Source organism: Ostrinia nubilalis, chromosome 4 (genome assembly GCF_963855985.1).
Source record: "Ostrinia nubilalis chromosome 4, ilOstNubi1.1, whole genome shotgun sequence".
In the NCBI taxonomy this organism is placed as follows: Eukaryota; Metazoa; Arthropoda; class Insecta; order Lepidoptera; family Crambidae; genus Ostrinia; species Ostrinia nubilalis.
The window spans coordinates 13714352-13734136 of NC_087091.1; the positions used below are offsets into that span (position 1 = coordinate 13714352).

At 36.9% G+C, this 19785-nt stretch overlaps 1 long non-coding RNA gene across 1 annotated transcript; it reads left to right on the plus strand.

Annotated features, from left to right (window-relative positions):
- Nucleotides 1–488: 488 nt before the first annotated feature.
- LOC135071533 (uncharacterized) lies at nt 489–6751 on the plus strand. Its single transcript, XR_010257273.1, has 3 exons — nt 489–565; nt 1097–1215; nt 6522–6751. It is a non-coding gene; the product is annotated as an uncharacterized LOC135071533 (long non-coding RNA).
- The last annotated feature ends 13034 nt before the right edge of the window (nt 6752–19785 follow it).

The window sequence follows — 19785 nt, forward strand, 5'->3', positions numbered from 1 at the left end:
CCTGGGGGGCACCAGACCAGACCATTCTGGGGTGCCCTAGCCCCCCAGCTATTATGGGGGGGGGAGAGGATCGCTCCGGGTGCCAAGCCTTGCTACGCCGCCACTACTGCGACAATTCTTCGTACGCGTGGATCCCGTTTTACCCTCTTAGGGGTGGAGCTTCGTAAAATCCTTTCTTAGCAGACGTAGGCATCCCTACGTCAAAACATCTACCTGCAAATTTCAGCCCGATCCGTCCAGTACTTTGGGCTGTGCTATAGTGATCTATCACACTATGTCAGTCAGTCACCATTGTGTTATAAATATACAACATAATATGTATATTTAGAGGTCCCATTGTTCTTTTATAGAAAAATATACAGGTGGGTTTTTCCTTGAATTTTCCGTAGGTAGTTAGGTTTATTCCTTATTAACAGGAATATTTGCCGGATAATTTGATAACAAACGTTGATTAAATTTCCATAAACAGTAACTACAGTGTTCAGTTAATAATTTATTGCGAAACAACAAACACCCAGGTACAAAATGTTGCTGAAATTAATTGCCGTTTGCGTGGCGATTGCAGGTTCGTAACTTTTTGAATACTTACACGTGTAAATATTATTCACCGCGCTTTTACGCCCGTATTCACAAACATTACTATGAGGTCTCACAGTGCGCGTGGACGCACAGGGTGACACACGAACCAATCACAGAGCTCTATTCAACGCTGTGCGTTCGATTTGCTGCTTCACTTAAGCAAGCATCGTTTGTGAATACGGGTGTTATTGACTTTGATAAGTAGGCTTAAGTTAAAGTAATTTATTCTATGCTAGTATGTAGTACACCAACTAAAAAAGTAATTGGGGTTCTTGCATTTATTTATAACTAACGGCTGCCTGCGACTTCGTAAGCGTGGATCCCATTAGGGGTTGAATTATCTCGGATAAAAGTTTGGTCGAATCGGGCCTCAATGTAGAAAACCACATTTCGATAATACTTATTCATGAAAGACTCTTTTAAAAGAACTTACTAGTTATTACGGTACGTCATTAATTTGAAAAATTAAATTAAATCCTAAAAGTCATCATGTCCGTGTATCTTTTCAATTCTTCAGGTGTGACGGTTGAATGTGAATCAGTGTTGAACCATCCGAGTCCCTTCGACCAACAGATCCTAAACCTAACCCTGCAATGCAAGCCGGTTGGCGCCAAAGAACACACAGTCGATGTCGTGGTATGTATCGTTCGTTCGTTTCAGCCAAATCCCAAGTAACATTTTACTCCATTTAAGAGTTCACATTTAGTTCCAATGTGTACTTAAAGCATTAGTACAGTTCACTCGTGATGTATAAGCTGTATTATTGCAATTAATTACACCTATACCTGTCTAAGGGACTTATAGGAGTGTAGACTAGTGTAGAGTTATACTTTTATACGATTGTTGGTGTTATAATACTCTAACAACTATCCTTTAGTCAGCCATCTGACTAAGAGCATTATAGGAGGGTAGAGATACGGCAACCGCTGTTTAACGGCCTACTTGTACGATGTTATAGAGCTAGCATTTTAATAGAACACACGTGGTCATTTATAAAGCCAAAGGCTGTTATGTTTACTTGTTTTAGACTGTTATACAGCTAGTAGCTGTAGTAGGACTTGTTTGTGATAATTAAAATAACCTTTTTTTACTAACTGTACAAAAGTGTTTCAATGGTTCGCATGTACACTGTAGGCTGTTAAAAGGACTATATGTGTTGTCCATTAACATCAATAGCAGTTTATTTGTCCACAAGTACTACTCTTATTTGCTTTAAGCTGAACACGAATGTGAAAGTGATATTCTATTACACATTTCCCCAAGCCTGTTTTTAGTTGTTCTTGGTGGTTCTGTACATGATGCAGAGGAAAATATTATGCCTGAACCTGAAATTTCCCTTCAAAATATACCAGATATCAGAGTGTGATGATTGCAGTTCTTGTGATAGTGAATACCATTTTGATTTGGACAATTATTTAACCTTTCGCAAAAAAAAATAAGAACATGGGCTATTGAAAATCGTATTCCTCATTCCGCTTTGAATAAATTGTCAAGCATAATAAACGAATTTAAACCGGGAACACTACCGTCTGATGCTTTAGGTATTCATACTTGACTATTAGTACCTGGGCTAGGCGATTTAACGGACATTAATAATTTTTATTGCGGATCTCTAAAATTTCAGTATTTGAAAGAATTAAAGATACACAATTGACCTGAACTAGGTACATCTTAAAGCTGTACATAAGTTCACATTAGAATAAATTTATAGAAATTAGCGCTGTAGTGGTACAAATGTGGAACTTCATATAGATAACAGCATTCTAACAGAACACATGTGAACCTAATATACGCTCACCGCATTAAGGCCGGGTAGCAGAGAAAATGGCGAAAATGAGGTTTTCATTTTTCATTTTTGAGGTACTAAACAGTAAAATTAAAGCCTAAGATTTTTATTGGGCATAGTTGAGGATATTTTCTAGGGCTATTAACGGATGGAAACACGATTTGATGAAGTTGTCTCGATAGAATAAATTCCCAAAGTTACCTCTATTCGTTTTCTATTTATGGTTTTATTTTTAAAATAAGCGATTTTAGATTCTAAATCTTTTACTAAACTAAAGTTCAGAAATAACTTGAGGGCTTTTAACGGATGAAATTTTTATATTGCGTCTTATTTAGTTACTATGTTAAAAAATGTGGAAAAAATCGTCCATGACGGCTTGGACAATCTCAATCAGTCGCGCGGTGGCGCTTACGGAGGACGGACGCGTGTCAGTTTTTTGGTCGTGACAGTTCGCGATTTGTCAATATTTTTGACAATGATGACTTTGATGAGTCACAGTATAATAATATCAGTGTTACTGGAGAAAGCTTCAATTCAATTTTGTCTACCTATTGAAATTTAAATCGTTCGCATCCTTTTAAACGAAGACTCTACTCATGATACATAGTACATTCCTCAAATATGAGACAAAACCAATGAGTTAAAATTACATTTTAATAGTACCTACATACAATCGTCTTACACTCTTTAGAAGAGCACACTGACACAAATAAATAATAAAAAATACTGTCTAAGGTCTGTAGCTAAAGGTCTAAGCTGTAAGATAGAAGAATCTTCTAGCCAAAAAGATGGCAGATGCAGCAGATTATTTAAAGCTGGAGTTCATATGACTCCTTGTAGACTTGAGTCTCTAGAGCGTCCCTTCCTCCACCATGCGTAAGAATTTTCACAAAAATACTGTCTAAGGTCTGTAGCTAAAGGTCTAAGCTGCAAGATAGAAGAATCTTCTAGCCAAAAAGATGGCAGATGCAGCAGATGTCAACGGATTTAAAACTGGAGTTCATGTGACTCCTTGTAGACTTGAGTGTCTAGAGCGTCCCTTCCTCCACCATGCGTAAGAATTTTCACAAAAATACTGTCTAAGGTCTGTAGCTAAAGGTCTAAGCTGTAAGATAGAAGAATCTTCTAGCCAAAAAGATGGCAGATGCAGCAGATTATTTAAAGCTGGAGTTCATATGACTCCTTGTAGACTTGAGTCTCTAGAGCGTCCCTTCCTCCACCATGCGTAAGAATTTTCACAAAAATACTGTCTAAGGTCTGTAGCTAAAGGTCTAAGCTGCAAGATAGAAGAATCTTCTAGCCAAAAAGATGGCAGATGCAGCAGATGTCAACGGATTTAAAACTGGAGTTCATGTGACTCCTTGTAGACTTGAGTGTCTAGAGCGTCCCTTCCTCCACCATGCGTAAGAATTTTCACAAAAATACTGTCTAAGGTCTGTAGCTAAAGGTCTACGCTGCAAGATGGAAGAATCTTCTAACCAAAAAGATGGCAGATGCAGCAGATGTCAACGGATTTAAAACTGGAGTTGATGTGACTCCTTGTAGACTTGAGTGTCTAGAGCGTCCCTTCCTCCACCATGCGTAAGAATTTTCACAAAAATACTGTCTAAGGTTTGTAGCTAAAGGTCTAAGCCGTAAGATAGAAGAATCTTATAGCCAAAAACATGGCAGATGCAGCAGATATCAACGGATTTAAAACTGGAGTTCATGTGTATCCTTGTAGTTTTGAGTCTCTAGAGCAGTGGTTCTTAACCTTTAAGTCATGAGGGACCATTTTACCAAATTTCTGTCTTGTCAGGGACCACCTCATAATCGGTCAAAACCAGTTTGACTGCAAAAATCAGTTAAAAGTGGTTTTGACCAAGGTGTGCAAGTGCACATCGTGGACCACTTGGAATGCCTCCAGGGACCACCGGTTAAGAACCACTGCTCTAGAGCGTCCCTTCCTCCACCATGCGTAAGAATGTTTCAAAAATACTGTCTAAGGTTAAGCTTAGACCTTTAGCTACAGATAGCTAAAGGTCTAAGCTGCAAGATAGAAGAATCTTCTAGCCAAAAAGATGGCAGATGCAGCAGATGTCAACGGTTTTAAAACTTGGAGTTCATGTGACTCCTTCTAGACTTGAGTCTCTAGAGCGTCCCTTCCTCCACCATGCGTAAAAGTTTTCCAAAAATACTGTCTGAGGTCTGTAATAAAAGTCTAAACTGCAAGATAGAAGAATCTTTTAGCCAAAAACATGGCAGATGCAGCATATATCAACGGATTTAAGACTGGACTGGCATGCAATGTCATCCTCTCATTGTTATCTGTAATGTAAATTATTTTTAAAATGTATTTAAAAAATAAAATGTTCGTTTTATCATTTCAATAATCTGACCTCTCAACTCAACAACACTACACAAACACCTTTGTTCGCAACTGTACTGACGAAACCTCGATATTATACCGTTCATTTAAGATGGCAAGCTTTTTGCTGCGGTAATGCACTCCAGGTAACCGTGTGTGATGCTTATTGCTCATAGTGATTTTCGATACAGAGCCCCGTACATACGTTATACATAAATTATGGAAAGAAAACACCCAGACCAATACAAAGAAATATGTATGCAATTTTAGTATGATATTTTTATTTATTAATAAACATAAAGACTGAACAAAATTGATGCGTGTACTGATTAATGTAATTAACCACAATGCAAAGCTTTGTGAATTGCAACAACTATAATTTATTATCCAAGCTCTAAATAATCGCTACTACGAGTAACTGATCATAAAATGTTTTTCCAATCGCTCAAGCTCCCGAGGATCTACCGATAGGTCTAGTGACGTAATCTTGAAATTCTTTTAGCCGGCGCGGAACTTCCGGAGGGTCGGGTGACGCCACGCCTCTTTGAACCGTGTTTACTTTGGCAGTTATATTCTATGTTTATTCGATTCTAAAATATATTCCCAAAAATTTTGAAAGTTGTTTTAATTTGTATCACTTGGATATGATTTTTATTAGAAAGTGCTGTGAGTGTGACGCTTGAACGGAAGGAAGTCAACCTAACCTAACCAACTGCGTATTTCCAAACTGCGTATTTCTATACTGTGTAGCCGCGAGAGCTCTTTGGCGCGCTGTCTTCGGCGTAGTATTGCGCGCGCAGATTTTGACAGCGCGAAATACCTACTTTAGCAGAAATACCAAGCCTTAAATTGGAGTTATAACAGTTCACATAGCCGTATTTCATTTCCACCATTTTGTTCTACATAACCTAAAATATTTACCAAATAAATCTCCAAAATTAATGCAGATTTATCACAAAATTCGCAGATAGAGCGATTGAGTTTTGGTTTCATGTTATAATTAATTACCGTAATATAATTATAATGCCAATCCAATATCAAAAACTGAAAATTGTAGATTTCCTCTCAGCCAGTTTTAAATATTTTAAAATGAATATCGCGTTTTTACAGAGGCGCGTAAATATTTTAGCTGTAAATATGTATACATTTCACGATAAAGTTGCATTCCCAATGGCATTAACATTATTAAGTATTTAAAACCCGTGTTATTATTTGCATAAATGATTATCCGCCTGAGTTGTTTCCCTCTTGGCACTCACGTACAAATACCAAACTAATATTAAAATGTGGAAATAATTTAAGACACACGTGAACTTTAGGTAGCATTGGAGTACTTTTGTCGGACTTTATAACTTTGAAAGCTGTGCATTTAGCCACTTGTTACTCTTTATTGTCCTCACGTACGTTGTATGGTTCACACTGCGTCCCATATAGTGCCGTAAGTCAGCCTTAAGTACGATGTTACTACTTAAACTGCTATTATAATGCTATTATACTGCTAATGTACAGCCATAGTGAACTTAAAGCTGTCTAATTTGTACCCAAACTGGTTCTATAAAAGCATTATAGCAGTATAGCTTGCTATATGCTCGTATACAGCTGACATACACAGCTTGTGGAGTACATGTGAACGACTATTGAACTCTTAAATGGAGTAAAATGTTACTTGGGAATGACGTACACCGCTGGACAAATGCCTCCGCCAAGGATTTCCATGATGATCGGTTGATAGCGGCCTGCATCCAGCGGCTTCTTGCTTTATAATTTTATGTACGATACATATCAATATTTTTTTATATAATATTACAGAACGCATGCTCCCATATAGAAGCTCTAGAGACCTGCGTAGTGGACATATTAAAGAGCTACCCCAAGCCCCCAAGCCCTCGCTTCGTCGAAGAAATGTTTGACGACGTATTTGAGTTAAGTCACTGCAAGTCGGCTACTAGAAACACCCCCCTCAGTGTATTTTATATAATAATAATTCTTTATCATTTATTAGGATTTTTTATTAAATACATTTTATAAGTTTATCGTAATCTGAGTCTCATTATCAAAAAGCACGACAGAATCTTTCAGGTTTTATAAAATTACCTATTCAACACTAACTTTGTGTTATACCCACCAAATGTTATAGGTATATTGTACGGACGGTGGTTTCGACGGCCTTTTCTAAGGCTTTTGATTGTGTTTTGGTTGTGTTTTGATTTTGATACATTAAATACTTTTGAAGCTTGAACATGTAGGAATACTTAAAAATGCCCAAAAACTAATGAAATCGTATTTGACAAACAGAACGCAGTCAACAATATTGGATACCTACTTAAAAAAAGTATAATAATAACAGTGCTGTCCAATTTCGATAAAGTCTACATTGGCGTACCACAGGGCAGGATAGTAGGTATACTGGGGCCTTTCTTATGTTTAGATTTCTTATATGAGCCCTTGATTTATTAATCACTTGTGCCATGTTTACTGATGCTGATGATGCTATGATTATTTATGTAGAGATAAAGTAAACAATAACGAACTTGTATAAATATGTCTGTATTTTAGAAAAATAATAAGGATAATTTCTATGAAAAAAAGTAAAACTAAAAAGAATTTGTGATCTCAACATGCTTTCAAATTTTTATTTTGTAATCATCGAATTATTTGTAGCAAGATGATATGATTACAGGAACTCGGGTATTTATCTATTTGCCTAATTGTCTTACTAAAAGCACTAGAAAACTCACAATTTAAACAGAAGTTGAAAGACAGCTGCAACAACGTTAACATTTAGAAAAATATGTCGATACATAACATGTTCATATGATATAAACACTGTACCTAAGTTTCTTTTTTATTTGAGGAGGTCTCATTATCCTCTTTTTTGTCTGGTGGCGGCTGTGACAACGGATCTCCGAGTCCTGATGGCTGACTCGACTGATGTTTGACATCGCTCTTTCCTTCTACTGGGCTGCCAATGTCTTGATCCTGGGTAGAATGTGAATATGATTCCGCAATCATTGCAGGAGGTACAACCATCTTCCGTGGCGCTGTTAAATGGTTTTCACAATAGAAATAGATAGTATAGAAACCGTCGAACGCCGTCTTTGTTCTTCTGATTAATTTAGTTGCGGGTCCAATGACAGTTTTACCTTTCCCCGGGACAAACTTGACCTTCACTGGTTGGGTTTTTATTTTTATTGGCGGTCAAGCTGTAGATCCTAGCTACACAGGAGTTGCAGCGGTGGATACGAGCAAGGAAAACACTGAATAAGTCGCGATGAAGGTACGACTATGTAGTCGTGCTGGTAAGTACGCACGATAATTGTTTACAATTACCTAACCATTATGAAATGGAATCTGTTATGTAGGTACTGTACTGTACTGGAGTTCTATGGTTCTCAAAGTCTGCTCGTCAAGCATGTCGGCAACCTGAGGCAATAACATAACCCCTACTATATTTTTTAATGATATGGTGTATGCTGTCCTTAATAAGCGCTTTATCACTGAACTCTGTAAGCAGAGGCGATAAAAACAGTAAACAGCCAAGTCATTTACTGTTTGGCAACTAATTGCCAGACAGTTTAATGGGTGTAAAATATTTAAAAAAAATATTTTCAAAACCCAAAAGCAAAACCTAATTATTGTTATTAAAACACTGTCACAATACTGGTATAAGTATTTGGTTCATCACGAACAAGCTTGGGACATTGAAGTAATATCTAATCTAAATATACAGGGTGTTACTTTGCATTCTTGCCATATTTACAGAGGTTACTATATTACTGATACTGAACACAAATCCGTAAAAAAATAATGCCCGAAAATTTTTTTTTTAAATCTTGAGTATTTTATTTTATCGACAATCTGTTAAACACACCACTAATTATCGTAACGCATGCACATCACTAATGTTGGCGATGGCGATGGAGACTTTTTTACTTTTTATTGTATTTTTAAATATCTATTGTCTTTAAAATGTCTTTTTGACACTTGTAAAAAACTGATAAATCCATTAATCACAAATCACGTTATAAATAATACAAAAATGACTGAAGTGTATTCAAACAACGAATAATTTAATCAAAATGGTGCTTGGAGTGTCTGCAAGACGTCTTAGACGAAATGCCTGATGACGTACCCTTAGCGTTACACCAAATGCTCTACTACCTACCATCAGGATGGTGCTCCCCCACAATTAGGACGTCAAGTGCGCGAATATTACGTTTGGTGAACAGTGGATTGGACGAGAGGTCCAGTAGCTTGGCCATCACGATCCTCGGACCTGACACCAATGGATTTTTGGTGTGACTTGAAACTTAGCTTGAAACGACTGGTATGCGCAGAAGTGATAAAAAGTGTAAACGCGTTACATGAAAGGATTGTTTTAGTGAAACTGTGAGACAAAACGTTTATGTGTTGCGAAAACTAAAGCGAAAAACCTACACTTCGCCGTGCTAGACTGTGCCTTCATCAGAACGGAGGACACTTTGAACACTTGCTTCGCAGTACGTAAACTTTGTAAGTAGGAACTTATAAATAAATAATTAATTGTGAATAAGGTGATTTCATTTCATACTTAATTTTATTAATTTGTAAAAATAGGGAACAATGTTATAAATTAATTAAAACCCTAATAATTGTTACGTATTTTTGACGGTCCTAAGCCCGTAAAGTAGAAAGGAAAATCTGAAATCAACTGAAGAGTATTTTAAAATAATTATTATGACTGGATAAAAAGGCTGGTACCCAGAGCCATAAAAAATCAGATTAATAAGAATTAGGCCACGCCCACTAGGTTTATTCCACTTGCACCTGTAGAACGTGCGAGACAAAATTGGTTTATTCCAATTTGTACTGAAAAACCAAATGAACTAAAATCTTAGTGTACTTTCTTTATAGGAGTCTCTTGTTTATCTTAAATAATAGGTATTGTTCCCTACTTTTATATCTGTGAATATGGCAAGAATGCAAAGTAACACGGTGTATAAAAGGAGAAACTGACTGACTGACTGACAGATCAACGCACAGCCTAAACGGCTAAACGTAGGTACTTGAAATTTGGAAGGGACATAGTTTAGGTACCGTAGAGGTGCACTAAGAAAGAGATCCCGAAATTCCCACGGGAACGGGAATTAGCGGAAAAATCCTTTTGTATGAAAAATCTAAACCGCTTAAGTTAGACGCTTGAAATTTGGTGTGCAGGTACCTTAGTAAATTTAAAGCTTAGGTACAACAGGATATCGCAAAATTCCCACGGGAACGGGAGTTAGCGGGAAAAAACATATGTATGAAAAAATCTAAACTGCGTAAGATAGACGCTTGAAATTTGGCATGCAGGTACCTTAGTAAACTTAAAGCTTAGTAACAACAGGATATTGCAAAATTCTTACGGGAACGGGAGTTAGCGGGAAAAAACATTTGTATGAAAAAAATCTAAACCGCTTAAGATAGATGAAGGGGGTAAAACGGTATCCACGCGTACGAAGTCGCGGGCGGCCGCTAGCTATCATCTATCTATCTTCTATGTATATAAATAAAAATGAATTGATGTTCGTTAGTCTGATTATAATTCGAGAACGGCTGGGCCGATTGAGCTGATTTTGGTTTTAAAATGTTTGTCGTAGTCCAGGGTAGGTCTAAACGGTGAGTAAATACGCGCGCGATATTGTTTTTCTGTGACAGACAAAATTCCACGCGGGCGAAGCCGCGGGCGGAAAGCTAGTTAATACATACTGTATGTAACTAGTACATTTATATTTATATCTCAATGGTTTGAGAGCCTTTGCTCCAATGACGCCAATTACCATTTTTCCTGTCGATAAAATAATTCCTCTCAGTTCGGTCAGAACACTATTGTTTGCGTAACTTTATTTTTGACGTCAGACAGAAGTATCCCTTCTAAACTCACAGTTATGACCAAGTGCTTGTCTACAATAAGGAAAGGTTTGTATTTTTGTATGTTTGTATTGAATAGACTCCGAAACTATTGGATCGGAAAGAATCTAAATCGAAAATATGAAAGAAAAAATCTTTTATTATTAGAATTCAATTTTTTTAGACTTGTTTTTCTTTCTTCCTTAAAGTTAATGAGTTCTCAACACATGCCAAAATAAAGTATTAAATAATTTCAAACAAAAATCACTTAGGAAATGTCATTTATTAAAACTTTAAAAAAATCAAATTATTTCCATTATGTACCCAAATTAAGCTTAATGAATGCATTATAAATGTAAGAAGCTAGTACTTAACCAGGATCAGTCGACCTGAGTCGGTGATCGTGGCGACACAATCACACCCAAGTAACATTTTACTCCATTTAAGAGTTCACATTTAGTTCCAATGTGTACTTAAAGCATTAGTACAGTTCACTCGTGATGTATAAGCTGTATTATTGCAATTAATTACACCTATACCTGTCTAAGGGACTTATAGGAGTGTAGACTAGTGTAGAGTTATACTTTTATACGATTGTTGGTGTTATAATACTCTAACAACTATCCTTTAGTCAGCCGTCTGACTAAGAGCATTATAGGAGGGTAGAGATACGGCAACTGCTGTTTAACGGCCTACTTGTACGATGTTATAGAGCTAGCATTTTAATAGAACACACGTGGTCATTTATAAAGCCAAAGGCTGTTATGTTTACTTGTTTTAGACTGTTATACAGCTAGTAGCTGTAGTAGGACTTGTTTGTGTTAATAAAATAACCTTTTTTTACTATCTGTACAAAAGTGTTTCAATGGTTCGCATGTGCACTGTAGGCTGTTAAAAGGACTATATGTGTTGTCCATTAACATCAATAGCAGTTTATTTGTCCACAAGTACTACTCTTATTTGCTTTAAGCTGAAAATGAATGTGAATGTGATATTCTATTACACTTTTCCCCAAGCCTGTTTTTAGTTGTATTTATGGTGGTTCTGTACATGATGCAGAGGAAAATATTATGCCTGAACCTGAAAGTTCCCTTCAAAATATACAGATATCAGAGTGTGATGATTGTAGTTCTAGTGATAGTGAATACAATTTTGATTTAGACAATTATTTAACCTTTAGCAAAAAAATAAGAACATGGGCTATTGAAAATCGTATTCCTCATTCCGCTTTGAATAAATTGTCAGGCATAATAAACGAATTTAAACCGGGAACACTACCGTCTGATGCTTTAGGTCAGGGGTCACCAAATGGCGGACCGCGATCCGCATGCGGACCGCCGACCCATTGTATGCGGACCGAGTTATTACGAGCTTACAAGCAAGAAAGAGATTGCGGATCGCATCGCATAAGCGTTGATCGTCGCGCGGTGGTGAAGCGCGGCGTCGCGCGCGTGCGACAAGAAGGCGGGGCGGGGATTACGTGCTTACACTTTCCTAATTTAAGAAAAAATAATAATCAGCAGTGACAATGAGATTGACGTCAACCAATACAAGACGTTCATTTCAGATCTCAAATCGGAATTTCAAACAAGGTTCGCTGATTTTACTCTGAATGATTTTAAGAAAATTGAGAATGTTGTAGAAATCCTCAGCAGTATTTTTACTCTCTGCATCCCGATGGTGAATGGAGCAGCGAAGCTGCAAGTGTTTTCGGGAGTGATAAAGCTATTCTGCAGATGGAAATGATCGATTTCCAAGAAAACGTCTATTTCCAGAAAGAGTTCTGGATAAAATTTGTGTGTGGTAATAAATATCCAGAACTACAAAAATTAGCTTTGAAACTTTTCACTTTGTTTGGGTCACCATTATATTTGCAAAGCAGCATTTTCGAAGATGAACTTCGTTAAGAATAGATTTCGATCTCGACTTATTGATGAACATCTTCAGGATTTAATGTCAATAGTTTGCACCAATTCCACTCCAAACTTCAGACAGATAATTAACAATAAAAAATGACACTTTTCTCATTGATATGTAACTTTTGTAATTTCCGTAATTACCTTTTTTCAATATTTTTTTTTTATAATACGTGCGGACCGCGGAGGTCATTTCATTTTTAAAAATGGACCCCGACCGAAACTAATCGGTGACCCCTGCTTTAGGTATTCATACTTGACTATTAGTACCTGGGCTAGGCGATTTAACGGACATTAATAATTTTTATTGCGGATCTCTAAAATTTCAGTATTTGAAAGAATTAAAGATACACAATTGACCTGAACTAGGTACATCTTAAAGCTGTACATAAGTTCACATTAGAATAAATTTATAGACATTAGCGCTGTAGTGGTACAAATGTGGAACTTAATATAGATAACAGCATTCTAACAGAACACATGTGAACCTAATATACGCTCACCGCATTAAATTGGAGTTATAACAGTTCACATAGCCGTATTTCATTTCCACCATTTTGTTCTACATAACCTAAAATATTTACCAAATAAATCTCCAAAATTAATGCAGATTTATCACAAAATTCGCAGATAGAGCGATTGAGTTTTGGTTTCATGTTATAATTAATTACCGTAGTACAATTATAATGCCAATACAATATCAAAAACTGAAAATTGTAGATTTCCTCTCAGCCAGATTTAAATATTTTAAAATGAATATCGCGTTTTTACAGAGGCGCGTAAATATTTTAGCTGTAAATATGTATACATTTCACGATAAAGTTGCATTCCCAATGGCATTAACATTATTAAGTATTTAAAACCCGTGTTATTATTTGCATAAATGATTATATTATCCGCCCGAGTTGTTTCCTCTTGGCACTCACGTACAAATACCAAACTAATAAAATTAAAATGTGGAAATAATTTAGGACACACGTGAACTTTATGTAGCATTGGAGTACTTTTGTCGGACTTTATAACTTTGAAAGCTGTGCATTTAGCCACTTGTTACTCTTTATTGTCCTCACGTACGTTGTATGGTTCACACTGCGTCCCATATAGTGCCGTAAGTCAGCCTTAAGTACGATGTTACTACTTAAACTGCTATTATAATGCTATTATACTGCTAATGTACAGCCATAGTGAACTTAAAGCTGTCTAATTTGTGCCCAAACTGGTTCTATAAAAGCATTATAGCAAGCTATACAGCTCGTATACAGCTGACATACAGAGCTTGTGGAGTACATGTGAACGACTATTGAACTCTTAAATGGAGTAAAATGTTACTTGGGCATAATGTTATCTGATTTTTATTGTTTATGTACTTGTGTATAACTTAATATTATCTGCAGTTATTCGTCTGCGACACTGTTATTGTAGCTCCAAATCAGCATATGACTATTAACGATACCGACGCGACTGTCTCTAGTTTTGTTCTGTTTCATCTGCTGCAGTTCAAGTGTGGCTGGTTTGGTTTCCATTTCTTTGCCCACACTCTTAGAGCAAACCAACGTAAGTACACACACCACAATTAACATTTTTAAACAGCCGTGATACTCCATGGTTTTTAAAGAAAAGAGCGTACTTGATGCAGAGCAAAAAGCTTGTAAATACTGAAATCATAAAGCGGATTCGTAACATGAGCCATTTGCTATCGGCCAAAGCAGCATTCTGATATAAAAATGGGGCGTAGCTATTATCTGCATCAGAATTTCTTAGGGCTGCCATAATCAAAATTGCCATGATATTTTCACTATGGTCAAAATTTGAAATATATCTAAGGGGGCCAGGAGTCAGTAGTGTGAGTAGTGTAGGTCAAATCCTTCATTCACTTCTGGAAAATTTGAAATATCTAAGGGGGCCAGGATGATATCTGGCCAGTAGTGTGAGTAGTGTAGGTCAAATCCTTCATTCACTTCTGGAAAATTTGAAAGGGTGTTCCTGCAGTGGAGACGAAAATGACCTGATGATGATGAAATACCTATATAGTTTCAATTTCCGACACGGGTGCCGAGTGCTCAAGATCCGAGACAAAGTATACCTGTCACTTTTGGGACTCCCCGTACTATCCTCATCAGTCATTTATTGGTCTCCACTGCAGGAGCACGACCCTCTCCAATTTGCCGGAGACAAGTGGGGATTTGCCTACACTCCCCACGCTGGTCAGACGGGTTGGGGAGTAGGAGTACCTACTTACTAAGTATAATGTGTAGATAATAAACAAGGTATTACTCGTTCGATGACATCAAATTTAATCACTACTGTAATAAGTATCGCACGTCTTAATAAATGATACCAAAGGTCAAAAGTTAAATAAATATTACTCACTTCTTAATAAGTCAATTTTATTATAACTAATAATAAAAACAAAATCACTGCCCTATAAACTGTTACATTTCCTTGTTCAGCTTGCTGGAACATCTCTAGGGTAGACCGGGTACAATAGTACCACGGGTCAATAGTACCATTGGCAATATTTCTTCATACAAACGACGTTAGGTTGTGTGCATAGCGTCAGAATATGCGCTTTTTGTGTTTACATCCGCTCACCAGTCGGCGGCGCTTGCGCTGAGAAACGAAGGTGTACAGGAAGGATTTTTGTTTTTTGCCCAGCCGCAGTAAGTTTTTACGTCAAATATATGAGCCCATAAGTTGCCTAATATGCTATTAGTTACCAAGGTATTGTTGTCAATAGTTTATTCAGGCTCTAAACTTTGTATCGACAGCGAATTATTGGCATTCACTGTGAAAATGACTGAATTTTAGGTGAAGTTCTCTTGACTACCTACTTGGAACAATTGTACCAGTCTCCATGGGGTCAATTGTAGCGGTACAATCAACCCCGTGGTACAATTAACCCCCGGAACCTTATTTTATACTTAGGTACTACATAATATTTTAAATTGGTTATAATAAAATAAGTTATTATAAAATATTATTTTTACAATTTTAGGCATACCTACCTACTGAAATAGTCTAGGCTCATTCATAGTTGCATGCATTAAGCATTAATTAAATACATACTTAACATGTTTTATTAAATAAGTAGGTAGATGTCGATAAAAAGGTTATAGTACCTAAATGCCTACTTAAAATATTTTAATATAGGTTTCTAAAACCCTTCTGAAAATGTACATTTTAGCTTAATTCAGTAAGTAACTAAGTATTTGAACGTTTTTTTTTAGATGCCTCGGCGTAGAGTCAAAAGTACGGATCGCGGATCAACGGATCTATTCCTTTATGAATAGGCTTATGAAAAAATCTTAACAGGTCGAAGCAGTAGTAGGTATAAATAATCATACAAAAATAGATTTTTTAGTTTTGATATTTCTATCATTGTTATTATGCTTATTGTTGTTTCAGAAGCAATATCCGAGCCAAATAGATGGCATATTATGTAGAAACAGTAAGTTTTTTTCGTTTTTATGGAAGAAAAGTTATTGTTTTGTTTTTAAACTTAAATGTTGATTTTTCATACTTGTTCCTAAATATTTTCGATCTCAATTAATAAATACTGATGATTGTAGGAGATTAAGAGTACAGAATACCAATAAAGGTGATGATTAGATAAACATAACTACTTTTATTGCCTCATATATTATTGGTACAATTGACCCGTTGTAGGGGTCAATTGTAACATGAGACATCGTACAGTTCAAATTCGTTTTTCATTAAGTATTCGAAAGAATAGTTCAACTCTGCATGCTTAAATTTGTAGCTTAAGAGTCTAGTTTTTACAGCATCCTAAAAGAATAAGTTATATTTCATTAGATTTCTCAATATTGAACAATTTCCAAAAAATGGTACTATTGTCCCCGGTCTACCCACTAGCTCTGGAGGTAACATATGACGCGAACTAAAATAGGTTTTCCTTCTTGGCACCGACCCTTGTTGTGTGGTATTCATTAACTTCAGCAAAAACGATTTGATTTCAGTCACATCTTCTATTGTTACATACGAGTAATTAGTGCTTTCTGTGGTGGTGGTCACAATTTCACTGACTCTTCCCTCTATCAAAAACATTGTCGATATTATAATCACAATTAATAAACGCTTCATATTTCCTGATCAATGTAAACACGCGTGAACAACTGTTCTGGTTAAATGCTCATTTAAATGATATATTCACAGTTATCTGCTTGTCATAGTACCTACCTACTAAGATAATGAATTTGTTTGTGTGCTTGTAATTGGAATAGGTAATAAGGTTTAGGTTTAGGTATTTTTGTTAAACTCGGAAATAGAAGTGATGGCTATGAGATATCTGTCATTTCAAATGTTTGAAATTTAATTTAAATGCCTACCTGCATTTCTTTTAAATGGTCTGTATTTAAGTAGTTCAATAAATTTTTTAAAATGTTCAAGTCATAGCGCCTATACCGCCTCTGGGCTCTGTGGTCAACTGTTGAAACCACTGCTTCAGACCAAGAGGTCCCGGGTTCGATTCCTAGTGGGGGCAAAACTTTCTGCTCCGTTTAGTTGGTGGTCGGTCATATCAACAATGTTAACAACATTGATAAATTGTATTTAGCCAGTTCCTCTGTGGTTGAGGATTCCGAGTGAATTCCGCCTTTGGTATGAACATCAGGTGAAAAGTGACAAACCTTTGTTTTGTCACCTGTCATCCATTTCACTCTGGAGGCAAGTCGAACCAGTCGAACTTTAACTTCGAACTCCTCCTATGTTCCTCTAATTATTATACTTCCGTTGATGGTCCAATGATAATGAACTTTCTGGGACAAACTTGACCTTTACTAGTTGGGGTTTTTATTGGCGGTCAAGTTCACACCCTGGCCACACAGGAGTTGCAGCGGTGGGAACGAGAGGTTGGAATAGTCCCGTCATCAAGTAAAAATGTGAAATGCAGGGCAAGAGCTTCATCGTTTTGGATAAAAAGACTGACTTTTCTGTGAGTTTTAGGATGGTTGTTGGATCGCAAACAGTGCTATTAGGTGTGGAGATAACCCCGGCTATCGCGGGTGAGAGAGTGGGGTCACCGAACAATACGCTCGTTAGTGCGCCCGCGCAAGTGATAGCGGACTATTCTCAAGGTCTATGTCGTGCGACATTCATCGCGTTGCACGACGGTGCTGCCACTGGGATCATATTTTTTTCTTAAAAACTCTTTTTATTATTAAAAAACTTATAGTTCGTTTCATCCACGAAGACGCGCCCCACCATTTTTTGGTCGAGGAAAACGCGGGGAGTTTGATCCGAGCAATCCGAGCATCATTATTGTAGTGTGCGTGTGCACTCATGGACGATTTAGCGTGAACCGATAATACTCAAACATTAGCGAAAGAATGGTGGGGCGCGTTTTCGTGGATGAAACGATCTACTCGTATACTATAATACTCGTTATCCCGTTAAACCACAGAATAATATTAGCTAGAGTCACCACAATAGACCAAAAGACGACGGGGCTCGGACTACCGAGTCTACTAACCCTCGAATCGGCCTTCTGATTCTGACTCTGATACTGTGAGGCTATTGTTGTCTCTAGAAACAAGAAAATTTTGTGAAGCTGTAAAAAGTTTCATGTAAACATTTTATTATGTCAATATGATACTACTGAGACTCGCATTTTTAAAAAGTTATCAGATCTCATGTAGAGTCAAGTTGAAGTAGGTACCTGTAACTCTACCTCCGCCCTATTTAAAAGCTCTAAGTACAAACTCTACACCTAAGTATTAATGAAGGCTCAGGTGTTTAACATGAATCAATGTATACCATTTCAAATGAATGATTAAACAGTCTATTGCTACTTAAGAAGCAAATAGATGCCATTATAGAGCTATAATAGGTAAGGAATTACGACTGGGATGCCTTATTATACGTTGATTTAATCGCATCTAATTAAAACATATTAAAGCTCCATGTTTATTGGATTTAGAATAAGTATTGACGACAGAATAAGCCTAATGACCTTCTATGTTGCTTTGCGTCCGTAACAATCTTATTCCAGATTTTTTATTGATTCTATTACATTCCTCCTAACGTTTATATTATTATGTCGTCCATACATAATAACTTAATATTAATAAAGGCGGCGACACATTGCTGCCAGTAACATGGTACATGCATTCCAGTTCATTATGCGTATTGACTGTCTGACTGATTTTTAGTCCAAACTGTTTTTGGCTAAGGGCATCGATCAAAATTACTTTATCCCGCTAGACTCTCTTGAAAGAAGTCGAACCTTAATTTCGAACTCCTCCTATGTTCTTCTGATTAATTTAGTTGCGGGTCCAATGACAATTTAACTTTCCCTCGGGACAAACTTGACCTTCATTGGTTGGTTTTTTATGGCGGTCAGGCTGTAGTTCCTGGTATTCCTGGCTACACAGGAGTTGCAGCGGTGGGAATAGTCCCGTTAGACTCTCTTGACTCGAAGGTTCTGCTTCGACTCCCAGGTGAGTCACACCAATCATGTGTAAATGGTAGCTACGTCCTGCTTTGAAGTGTATCTTACAAAGTACTCTACCTACAATATACCTAACTAAACATCTGATACTGGACGTCCGGTGCAAATAAACGTTTTTAAATAAACATTGCACTTCAAAATATTGTCTACAGTGCTATCATTTGGCAATCGTAGTTCTAAAAATAAATTAATGATTGTTCAAATATTGGAATTTAACTATAAAACATGATGTTAATAGCAGTAGTCAGAGATAGACATTACTTAAACACATGTAAACATCCATTACTACATACAAATACGTAGTCATCTCACAAACATTTGCCCATACAGATCAACAGTTAATTCTTTGTAGTCTCGAGGTGAACTTATCGATTTACAACTATGTAAACTATAGGGATCCTACGTAGGTAGCCTGCATTACGATCTTCTATCCCTATCGAGCACATACGATCGGTCAAGGACGAGATTTATGAATCTACGATAGATTCCCTATGTATAGTCTGAGTCTAGGTCCTTACCTACGCAGTACCCTCAACACGCATGCGCGCGCATCCACGCATCTTCGCCTGAAACTGTCAGGTGTCCAATGCAATCAAAACAACACTTTAACATCCCAGATTATAGCTCAATTTATTTTGCTGCATCACAATTGCATCGTATTGATGAGATGCATCGCGTCGACGCGCGAAGCTGTGTCCTCTTTCAATCCCTACTCAAGCATCGCTCGTAAATTATCAAGTTTGGGCTACAGGTGGTCAAAACATTGCGTACTAACATTAATACATCGCTACTGTTCATCAATCGAGTTAAAACGCATGCGACA